This window comes from Seriola lalandi, unplaced genomic scaffold (assembly GCF_002814215.2).
Source record: "Seriola lalandi dorsalis isolate HSWRI2012SDOR001 ecotype SW California unplaced genomic scaffold, Sedor1 jcf7180002054879, whole genome shotgun sequence".
Classification (NCBI taxonomy): domain Eukaryota; kingdom Metazoa; phylum Chordata; class Actinopteri; order Carangiformes; family Carangidae; genus Seriola; species Seriola lalandi.
This window is the reverse complement of record NW_019525432.1, coordinates 1,596,626-1,608,572: the sequence shown is the minus strand read 5'-3', so window position 1 is coordinate 1,608,572 and position 11,947 is coordinate 1,596,626. Positions and strand designations below refer to the sequence as shown.

Here is an 11,947-nt window from a genome sequence, read left to right as displayed (position 1 = left end):
TAATTAACTCCAATAGGATCACCCAACCACCCCACTCCCTCCCTCCCCTCTCCTTCCCTCCCCCCGCTGTTGCGCTCATCATCTGCTAAATGAATGTAGAAGAAACACTGGTATAATTTATTTGTCTTTTCCTCTGAAATATCATGTTATTAGTCCCTTGTTCTTTGTAGTCTTCCTTTGCATCTACATTAAAGTATCAGTAGAAACGAGTATTTCATTGGCACCTGTAAATCGTGGGTTGTTAAGTTATAACCTACGATGAATATGATTAATTGTAGTGTGACCACTGAGAGCCTTATAGGTGATGCCCTATTTTCATCAGACTAACGTGCAGGTCACGGGCTCTGCTGTGACATGCTGTCACATTTCCAAAGAAAATCTTTTCCAGAGAAAAGATTTCGTCAAATGTTGCCAGAAAATCATTATATAGTCTCATATTTATGTTTTTCCAGTTCGTTAATTGATTTTCAGTTGAGCTGCGTGCACAGAGCGAAGGCGATGGTAGAATGCAAAAAGGTGAAATTAATATGTCTGAGGAAATTGGCATTTGGAAAAACATTGGTGCTTTATTGCCCGTGGACACATTGACTGATGTAATGTAATGGCATCGTGATAATTTTCCCCCAAATCCCTCAGAAAGCTGTTATGTGCTGAACGTTTGGCCTTGAGGCTGAAGTCTGGAGCTACTCCAAATGTTTTGAATTCATTAATTAAATGAGCATATTTCTGGGTGTGTGTGTGCGTGTGTGTGCATGTGTGTGTGTGTATTTGTGCATGTATGTGTGTGCAAAGGTGGGTCCATGTTCATATGTATGCATGCTTGCAGACTTAATCATGCCCTTTACAGGTTATATCCTAGTGGAATACACAATTCCAAAGTGAAACATTTCCTCTTTACCTGTGATTCCTTTTATGAACCACATGAGGGAGACATTGTTCACTGTTGCTTTTTGAGCTCAGAATCAGAAATACTTTGGTATCTCTGGAGTCACATGCAGCTGTTACTACTGTGTCTACTTGCAGAAACAGTGTATACACCTATTTTTAATTCAGTATTTTAGAAAAGAATTATTGTGATAAATATGAACCTGCAAGATTTGTTATGTGCACAAATGACAAACTTGAAAATCACAGTGAAAGGTTCTTTCAGATAACTCACATTTGCTTTCGCCTGCTCAATCTGGTTTATAGGATGAGACAATATGACGAGTGTCAGCAAGTGTCAGAAATCACGCTGACTTATTTTACAGCTCTCTGTTTTTCGTTTTTCTCTGTTGTCTGGCGCTCCGTGAATAGTCGTGTTGCAGTAAAACCCCAGCCATCTGGTACGTTTAACAGCCTGAAGCAAACTCAGTATCCTACAGAGCAACTGCATTTGAATGTGCATTTGTCAGGTTATTTCTGCAGTGCAAAAATCTGACCCGGACTGGATCATTGATGGGACAAAAAAAATGTGAAACATGGCAGGACAAAGACAGAATAACAACTGAAAAATAAATCAAGCAAAAATAGAGCAAAAGTTGCACTGAAATCTCACCTATTTTTTTGCTCATATTTCCATCTTTATGTCAGACAAAGTGGAACCAGGGCAAAGTTAATATGTGCAGTCAAGCTGAAGTTCAGGATTATTTATGACATCATATGGGAATGACATGCAGCAAAGGGCCATGGGTTTGAGTCGAACCTGGGCCACTACATTTTAACAAATAGTTTGACTGCTTTGGAAATAATCTTATCCATGTTCTTTATGACAGTGAGATGAAAAGATTGACACCTGACTCATGCCTGTGTGTACACAGAATGGAGCTGAAGTTGGGAGATGACTAGCCTAGCTTAGCATAAAGACTTGAAGCAGGGGTAAACAGCAGTTTGAGCTCTGTCCAAAGTGGAAAAATAAACCTACGAACATCTCTAAAACGTACAAACTGATGCGTGGATGGATGACAGCTAGCACTGAATGACTTTGATACTGATGAAAAATTTTAAAACATAGTTATAATGACCTTTTTTTTCTGTGATTTCACAGCAAATTTTTGGATGGTTCTTTCTGACAGACATTGGACATCATTCTGGCTTTGGAAAATGTAAGTCCCAATGAATCTAAAAATGTGTGTATCGTGTCAGCGTGTTCAGATTTGATTGATTTATGTCTGAATTGCTACAATTTGTGTCAAAATTGTAGCAATTGCAGTTTTCTAACAATTTTTTTCTGCCGCTGAACGTGGCGGGGATTGTTACTTGATAAGAGCTTTGACACTGTCAGCTTTACGAGACAAAAGTTTATAATACACCCTCTGAGCAAGCTACGTCTTCAGGGCAGATTGGAGGCTACAGCGAGTAGCTATCAGAAAGTGACGTAGTTTGTAAGCGTGCTAACTTCACTGGAAGAAAAGACGTGATAGAGACAAGAGTAAACACCACCACCGGAAACTCTCCCTTACAGTTTGAACAGCTCTGGTATACAGCCTAACTTGGAGACTAGGTGCAAACTGCACCAACTCTACAGGACGCTCCAGCTTTGCACAGATATATATGAGCGAGTGGTATGAACGAACTCATTTAACTCTTGGGAAAAAGTCTTATTATTCCTTTAAGATATGGCTTTTGAATATATTTTATCCCTATTTAATGACTTAATGACTTTTCTCTGCCCAGTTCCCAGTGAAATACCAGCAGAGAGGGCTTAATTACTTTGGTTCAGTACTGTGTGCACACTCACACACGTGCTCGTCCTGTATACACAAACCTGATTCAGGCACAAACATACACACCAAAACACACAGACACACACACCCTGGCAGCACTTTGCACAGGAGCCCTGCCCACTCTCTCACACACACACACACACACACACACACACAAATAAACACGCCACAGAGGTGTGTTTTGGCAGCGTCAGGCTTTGAGACCAACGTGGCTCTTCTATCATTCATTCCCTCAGAAGTGTTTTTCATCCTCTTTTTTCCCTGTGGAAAACAGAATTCATGACCCGTCACCTTTTTTGCTGACTGCACAGACCATCCGCTGCCTTGGAAAACGATTTCCCAGCTATTTTAGTTGCCTCACAAAACACTTGATGACACAAGTGGCATGAAAAGTATGCAATTCAATTTGTCAGTGGTTATTACTTTGTAGCGTGGACAGTTACAGTTATGTTTTGATTACGGGCATTTTCTGTCGAGTTGGCTGTCACTGTTTATTTCTTCCCTTTGGCGATCCATTAAATGTCCCCCCTTGTCTGATTAAATTTCATCTCATTCCAAAGCTCACCTTTTAGCGAGGTGATCTTTTGTGCGGGCGAGAAAAGGAGGTGAGAAACGAAGTGGGGGGAGGGTGTTACACCGAGGAAGATAAAGGGAGGAAGGAAAAGGTTACCTTCAGACTGTCAGCAGACTGAAGAATCTGTGTGAATGTGAGAGTAAATTCCATCTACTCCAGTGCCCTGACGTCTCTTACTGTGTGTGTGTGTGTGTGTGTGTGTGTGTGTGTGTGTGTGTGTGTGTGTGTGTGTGTGTGTGTGTGTGTGTTAAAGAAGGCCGCTGCACCAGCCAAAAAGGTCGTTTGCCCTTGAAAGACTGACACAAGAGTAGATGAGTAGGAACCTTTTTACCATGTCCTATTTCGCAGGACAAATAAAAGAGGGGAAGAAAAACACACACACACACACACACACACGCACAATGACATGCTGTGCCCTGAATCTGTCAGGGCCTTGGTCCCCCTTCTTCCAGTCAGATAAGAATTTCCACAAAGGACTTGTCGCAATTTCACCGTTTTTTTTTTCTTGCTTCTCGACTTATTCTCCCCATAATTCAGAGCATTTCTCAGCAGCACCTCGCAACTTCTCAAATGAACACGAGTAGGTTCAAATAAAAATGAGCAAAACTCGTCTCTCCTCTGAGGCGTCTCCTCTGAGCTAGTTATGTGTTTTCCTTTTCATTCTCTCTCACTCCCGCTGTCTTTCTCTCTGGCCCTCGTAACTTTCTCTTTTTTCTCTTTACTCATCATCCCCCTCAGTAGGGTTGCAGACTGCAAAAAAAAAAAAAAGCCTTTCATGTTGAAAGAAATCCAACCTCTGGTTACTGAAATACCAAACCATCAGCTGTCAAATGTTAAAATAAGATACCAATGACAGCTACACATATATTTTTAACCTTCATTTTATCCAGGAAAGGATTTTAGCTGAAAGTGAAAACTACTCCATGCTTTATTTTTTACACCTTCACAGTGGGATCTGTCCATTACAACCTCAGTTTGCTACTGGCTGGTCACTGGATGAATCCCCTGCAGGGTGCACCTTGCTCACAAAGCGGAGAGCTTTTTTCGGAGAGCTTTATTCATTCACTTTCCTAACCCAGATTTTCCCATTCAGTCCTGAGCCTCGTGAGAACTCCTCCAAACAACAGCTTTGGTTGCTTGTTCAAACACTGGACGTACAGTATGTCACGACCTCTTGTGGCTGCGTGAATAATGATTGTGGTCTTCGAAGGCCGAAGGCAGAAATAGCAGGAGGAAAGGAAAACATAAATATTGTACTCAGAGTAGCTGCAGAGATCTTGGAACACACTGAAACTGCTAAAAATAGATCCAGCAAGGCAAATGATCTGATGATGAGAAGGGTTGTGAACAAGCTGACAGTTTAGTCAGATTAGCCAGCACTGGATTTGGAGGTGCAACCAAAATTGAGTTCTCTCATAATGTTGGTAATAACTGCACAGGAAATTTGTGGGTGATGTGATGTTGATGGATGTTTATAAAAGAGTGTTTGGGGCACAATTTTACCACCTCTTGCCGGTGTTATCTCCTCCAAATAAGTCTTGCCAACATACTTGCATAAGTCCGCATTAACAGATTTCTGGCCACTAGGTGGCAGCACAAACCAACTGCAACCACCTTATAAAGTTGATGCTTGTTAGTAAACAGTTGCTTTGTTCAACATCAAGCAGGCACAGCAACATTAGCCTTTATTTTGAGTCTCTGTTTTGGACTCAACCAACTTCTGGAAAATTACCTTGAGCAGCTAAATGCTTCAATATGTTCACCAGCAAGTTACTGACTTGTCTGTGAGGACACAGGCCTAGCTAGTTAGCGTGCTAACTTCAGTATTAGAAAATACATGATAGAGACAAGAGCTAACATTGGTGTTGCTCTCCACCACTGGAGATAGCCCCTGGTGAGTAAAGGAATCAAGTCTGATGCTGAACTCGCAATGTTTCTTCTAGATTGGTGAGTAAACAGCTGTTAATGCTAACGCTGGCTATGCAGAAATAGCAAAACAAATAGCAAAGTGAAAGATCTACGCTGATTGTGAGGCTGTACGATGAGTTTATAGACAGATAGACATGAAAGGAGAAATAATGTGAAGCAAAAATGTGCTTCAGCCTCAAGATAAACACACCACCAAACACCACAGGCAGCTGTTCACAACTCATCTCCTACCGACATTACCATAATAATGGTCTTTGCCTAACCTTGACTGAATTTCTATAACGGTCGTGGCTAGTTTTGAAAGGTCATGGCAAACAATGGGTTTTACTTTTAGGTTGAAGGTTGTTGGTTGTAATCAGCAACGCGTCTAATCTCCAGATATCTCAACGTTTAGAGCCTTTGTATTATGTTAGCATGTCGCCCATAGATACTGGCTTACCAGATGGCACTCCCTCATATTATTTCATGTTCCAGCCGCCCCGCTGTTTCATAAGGATTTAGACTTAACTGGCAGAGGACACATGAGATGAAGCACCTGAGTGTGCTGAGCTTCATAGGGTCTTATTCTGCCCCATGATAGATAAAACTCAGTCTCCGCCAGCCTCCTTCGCCACGCGCTCATCCCTCAGTGAAAAAGATTGAAAATGAAGATTTCCTGGAAAATTTTAAAGCAGCAAACAGGATCAACAGCTTAGACGGCTTTTCACTTCTCAGCAAGTTCCTCGTGCCTAATGTTTAGGGTTTTTTTTTTTTTGACGGATACTGCTGTGTGTGTGTGTGTGTGTGTGTGTGTGTGTGTGTGTGTGTGTGTGTGTGTGTGTGTGTGTGAGAGAGGGTGGTCTTGTGAGGGAATTTATTCTTCTGTGTATTGGAGTGTAAAAGATGCCAGAGTGCTGTCTTTCACTTCATGTGATGTGCAGCAGCCACATGAAGCAGGAAAATAAACCTCCCCTCACACACACACACACACACACACTGTAACTCCTGCCCTTTTACCATCACACACATTGTGACATTCATATAAATATACCCACTCGGTACATTATTACTTTAAAAAAGGCCATTACGTTACGCTCCCGCCGATGTCACTTTTATGGCCCCTACTCTGCTGTATGAATGCAAATGAGACTGAGTGTATCCAGAGACTCAGCCGTCGCACAAAAACCAACAACCTGGAGATAAAAGCTTGTCGCTACCGCTGCCAAAACCCAGTGTGCATGAGAGGATTCTTCTTCCTGCCACTAATTCCTCAGTCACATCATTGTTTTCCTGATGAAAGTGAAGTGAAACAGCAGTTCAGCAGTTCTGCACCTTTTATAAGGGATTGAATTCATTTGCAACAACTGTTTTCCTGCAAGCATCAAATTCCCCATCACGGCCAAAGGCCGTAAACCCATCGATCGGAAAAGAAAGAAAAGGAGGAAGGAAGAGGGTTGGAAGACACAGAGCTGCACTCTGGCTGATGACAGCTGCAGCAGTCAGGGTCAAACAGCTAAAAGACATGGCCTCTGCATCAAACACTCCAGCATGTCGTCAGTCTGAATCCCAGTCCAAATAAACTGGTGGATAAAACTGGAGCCAGGGCTGGAATGGCAAAGTGTTTTGTTTACAGGGCCAAGGAACACAGGCACCCGACTGATATCAAAACCACTGTGTGTTGTTTGATGTTTTTCTTCACTGTTTTTTTGGCAAATTTTCATTTTGGTGTCTCCGACTAGTTTTGGGGGATATTGGTATTATCAGTAGTTTGAAGAACAGTTACTTTAAAGTGTGTAAACTCACAGCAATAAACTGTACAACTGTCAGAGTCAGAATTCCTCAGTGTTAATTTTGGCTAATATTGAACCAACACGACTTTTAGTAGCTTGGACTGAGGTCTTCTCTGTTGCGGCTCCGTTTGGGCGGCTGTGGTTCAGGAGGTAGAGCGGGTCGTCCACTAATTAGAAGGTCGGTGGTTTGATCCCCAGCTCCTCCAGGCCGTGTGCTGATTAGCAGATTTTGTTACCTTTGGTCAAAGGCAAACTCGTAGCTGCTTCTCCCTGTTTCCAGTCTTTAAGTTAAGCTAAGCTAAAAGGCTGCTGACTGTAGCTTCATATTTACAGCATACAGACACCTAACATGAAAGCAAATAAATGTATTTCATAAAATGTTAAACCGTTGTTTGAAGGTGACATGAACTCCATTCAGTCACTTATTGTGTAATTTAAGCAAACAGGACACGTGTATTTGTTATTGGAAAAGCCATTTTGACTCATCGGAGCTTTCGAGTTGAAGAAAAAACAAACACTTCTTCTTTATATCATGAAATACAACAAGTTTTCTCTTGGTTCTGTACTTCAGTAAAATGTGACCACAGTGACGCAATGTGATATTTACATTAAATGTGTCACTATGATAACTTATACACAGACATAACGATATTAAAAAGTAGTCAAGTGTGACTGGTGTCAGAATCGGGTTAAATTCCCATTAGATTTGGTTTATGGCCAAGACTGAAACATCTGATGAGATAATGATCTGTACCTGATGGCACAGGTGTGATACTTGGTGAAGTGTGACTGAGAGTCAGGTGTTTTTGTCCAGTTGTGCACAAGAAAAAAGCACTGAGATCCTCAGACGACTTTGGGGTTTCTTGATGTATTTGTCAGCTGCTACCGTTCAAAAAATTCATGCTGGGTCGCTCAGACCAGAATCCAGACATTAAATGGGTCAAGGAGATGAGTTGGCAAGAAACGCAAACGATAAGTCAGCTTTATTCACAGAGAGAACTGTTAAACCAATGTTGTGTATAAAATGCAGAAGAAAGCATATGCAGTAAGCACTTAATACTGCGCTGTGTGCTCATTATGCTCAATGTGACTGTGACCTTACACAGACACTAAAAACAGAATAAATAGATATACTTATTAAGTCATATTTTGTCACATTTTCATGATCATCAGACAATAAAAGATGATATGTTTTATCTGAGACAAGGGCTGCAACTAATTATTGTTTTCATAATCACTTCATCTATTTTTTTTATCATTTCAAATGATAGATAGATAGATAGATAGATAGATAGATAGATAGATAGATAGATAGATAGATTTTGGACAGTTGATATCAAAACAGATGCTACAGAACCAGAGATACTGTCTTTATCAATCATGCCTTCCTACATCTTGTCAATACCTGGCGCCACCCACAATGCAATTCTATTCGGTCAGGGATTATTTTGTGTTGTGCCAGCCTCAAGCAGGCATGTAGTCTTCCATCCCCAACCAAAGCTGACTCAAGTGACATCGCTGGAGGACATTTGTCAGACTTCACACTGCTCCCTCCGGAGCCGCAAAAGGCTTCAGACAACTTGTTTTCACACAGGAACAGTAGTTCTCTCCCAAACCTGTAAACAAACTTTGATGTGAAAAAAGAAATCCGTGAAATTTCCCTTCAATCGATTAACAAACTTAATATTGATTTAGTTCATGTCAGCTAACTCAACCTTTTCAGAGAATCTGCCTTACGTCCACAGTGTGAGTTGGACTTTTCTAACATCAACAAAGGGTTAAACAAAAAGAAAAGCAGCCTGTTGCAGCATGTGAAAGTTAGATTCTGCTATAATGACAACACTGGTGTATACCAATTCCTATAAGCATTCAGAGGAGAAGGTCTGCAGCTAAGAACTGGAATCCAGCTGTTTGTTCTGCTTGTTATTTGGGCTGTGGGCTTCTCCTGTGTGCTGACCTGTTCTGACTTCTGGCTGCATGAGCTGTACACATTGGGCCGATGCTCGTCTTTTCTGGCTGTGCTTTTGGCTTCCTACACTAGAGCTTGTTGTGAGAAGGCACCTGTGCCCTCGCATGCTCAGAGCGCTATCTATGTTGAAATTTGATATCATATTAATGCTCGGTGTGGGTGTGTGTGTGTGTGTGGGTGTGTGTGTGAGTGAGAGTGACAGACTGGACATATAAGTCACATCGACCTATGAGGTTTCACACTTCTTTCCAGAGACGTCCAGAAGGTTGAAGACCTGTCACGCTGCGTGTGCCGTCTGTTTGATGTGTGTGCGCCTGCATGAGTGTGAGAGTGTGTGTGTGTGTGTGTGTGTGTGTGTGTTTGTTATCTCTGGGACAAAGACAGATAATTAGAAACTTAAGTATCGAGCCGTGATCACATCCAGTCTCTGAGGATTACAACCATTTCCTCACTTTCCACTTTAGTCTGTTCTCCATTCCCTTTCTCTCTGTTTCCATGTCCCTCCCTCCATTCCTCCGTCGTCCTGCTTGACCTTGTATTATTCTAATTATTCTCATTACTGTGCGACTTTAGAGACTTCCTGTAGCAGGCACCGTGCTAACTGCAGAGCTTCAGCTGACCTTGGACAGAATCAGATGATGATGGCTCATTTAAACACAAGGTGACGGTCCTCGGTTGGTTGTGTGGGAGGAAAGGAGGTGGGGGGAGGGAAAGCAGTTTGTGGGCTCGCTCTGGGAGCTGGTTTGTCTCCTACACAGGTAATTAATACGCTTATTAACTCCTCAGCTCATATCATAATCAAAACCACGAGAGGAGGGTGGTGGGGGTGGAATATCTTAATGGAATTCACACAGCACTAACTTGCAGGGTTGAGCCGGATGGAAGAGGGGAAACAAAAGTACTTAAAGTTTGGAGGTGACTGAACCACTGAATCGTTTGATTGAGTGTGATGTGTTTCAGGCAGGTATATGTATGGGGGTCAATGGGATATAGCGAGGTGTGGGGCGGTTGCCGTATTTCAGCCTATATGTCAGGACGAACTGGATTTCATAGTTTACGTGAGAGTGGAGCAGGAAATGGTCAGAACATCTACATGAAGGCCACGACCGCATGAAGAAAATGAAGCCACTGTTTGTTACAAGACCCAACAAAAATCACATCATCATCATTTTAAAGTATTTTTCATTTAAAATGAAAAGCAAAAATGACCATTCCAACTGAAATCGCAATATCTACCAAAATAATTTTTGCATATCATGCAGCCCTATTCTCATATAGCACAGAGAGAATGAATGGAACCCAGTGAGGCTCTTATTAAGGAGATGACATTACATTACATGCTGACTGTGCTGCCAACAATTATATAAACTATATAGAGAGGTAATACTGCACACTGCAATAAATAGCATGAAGAACGGTATTTGATGTCATGACAATCATAAAGATTCTAACTTGGAAGGATAAGCACTTATAGACCGTCGGATCTGAGCGGAGAAGAACATTGAACGTTGAGCTGAGGAGCAGGCGCCATAATGAGTTGCATGGCCAGCTGATGAGTAAGAGATATAATCAGCTTAACATCCACTAAGAGTGTAAACGCGGAAAGCAATTTCAAAGTGAATGTAAACTGGGTGGAAGTTTAGTGGAAGTGTTTAAGCAAGAGATAAAAAAAAAAAGCATTTGAGTCGTCAGTTGGCGTGTAGGTGTTTTATGCAGCTGAATCACGGTGAAGGAGCCAGTGTTTTCTCAGAACTTATCATTTGACTGTGTACTTTGTGTGATCGTTTATTATACCGACAGCCATCTGTTATTTTTACAACTTGTCTGGTTTTGGTGGTGGATTATTCAAACACTGTTCCAGTGAAACAGGCTTTGCTGAACTGTCATTCCTGGGTGAAGGAAGAAGGTGAGGGGATTTAATGTGCAGAGATCCACAGAACATTGCAAGAGGATTGCAAAAAAAAAAAGCCTTTCTTTAAAATTCATCTGAAGTACGCCCTTGGCCGCTGAGGTTGGATGGTCTGTCTGACCTCACTACTGTAGGAAACACTGCGGGTATTTGAGCGAGTCCATTGAGAATGCAGCGTTTCAGACGCCCGAGGCCACATCAGACCTCATCACGCCAGGCGTCTGGATCCAGGTGTTGTCTGAGTCGGCAGGCCTCAACCCTCAGCTTGTGTGCCAGCGTGTTTATTTTTTTTTACTCAGGCGTGTGCGTGCATTGTTTGTGCTGCGTGTGTGTGCTTTTTACTAAAGGCCAAAGCAGACAAATCGGACTCGACACTCAAGAAAGACCTCGTAACCTCGACGTGAGGAGGGGGTCGAGCCTGCCAAACAATAAGATTACCCAAAACGACAGGGAGGAGGTGGGTTTCCTGATTTGTGAGAAGACAAAAATAAATAAATAAATAAAACTCCCTGAGGGCTGTGATTGATGGCCTCTTTGTTGTGCATGTAAGCTAGCCTCACCTCAAAAGAGAGAAGAAAAAAAAAGATTACATACGATTTTGTTTACGTGCGTCCAGCAGCGAAGTGAGAGACGAAACATTGCACTTTAAATTAGCAGGTGTGACATGATTGTTTCTGCCGTGGAGTTGGGCTGAATGCAAAACAGCATGAGAATTATACATAGAGGTAACATACACAGCAGTGGAAAGATAAACAGCGCATTTAAATGGCTGCGGAAAACAGGGGACAAAAATGTTAATGTCTAGGGACAGAGCCAAAATGTCACAGGGACGTGCTTCTTCACCGCGGACAGCTGCAGAAAGCTGAGTCAGAACACGAATATTGTTCTAAGGGAATGAACAGGAAAATGTCTCCTCCACACAATTACAAATTCCCATGAATAATTTTTAGTGATACGTGGAGCAAAGAGGTGATAAATTGCATTTCTCTGCGTTTGTTGCGTGCGTGAGACATTCAAAGCGTGGGGTAATGATGCAGCGAGAGTTGGATGACTCTGGTGGCTGCGATGGTGGCACTTTTCTTTTTTTCTTCT

The 11,947-nt window shown here is 42.1% G+C and overlaps 1 protein-coding gene across 1 annotated transcript in view; it reads left to right on the top strand.

Annotated features, from left to right (window-relative positions):
- Nucleotides 1–2,068: 2,068 nt before the first annotated feature.
- khdrbs1b (KH domain containing, RNA binding, signal transduction associated 1b) overlaps nucleotides 2,069–11,947 on the top strand; it is a 33,961-nt gene continuing 24,082 nt past the window's right edge. Inside the window, exon 1 of the mRNA XM_087179918.1 lies at nucleotides 2,069–2,084. The gene's annotated coding sequence lies outside the window, so the exon portion shown is untranslated. The remainder of the gene's footprint in view (nucleotides 2,085–11,947) is intronic.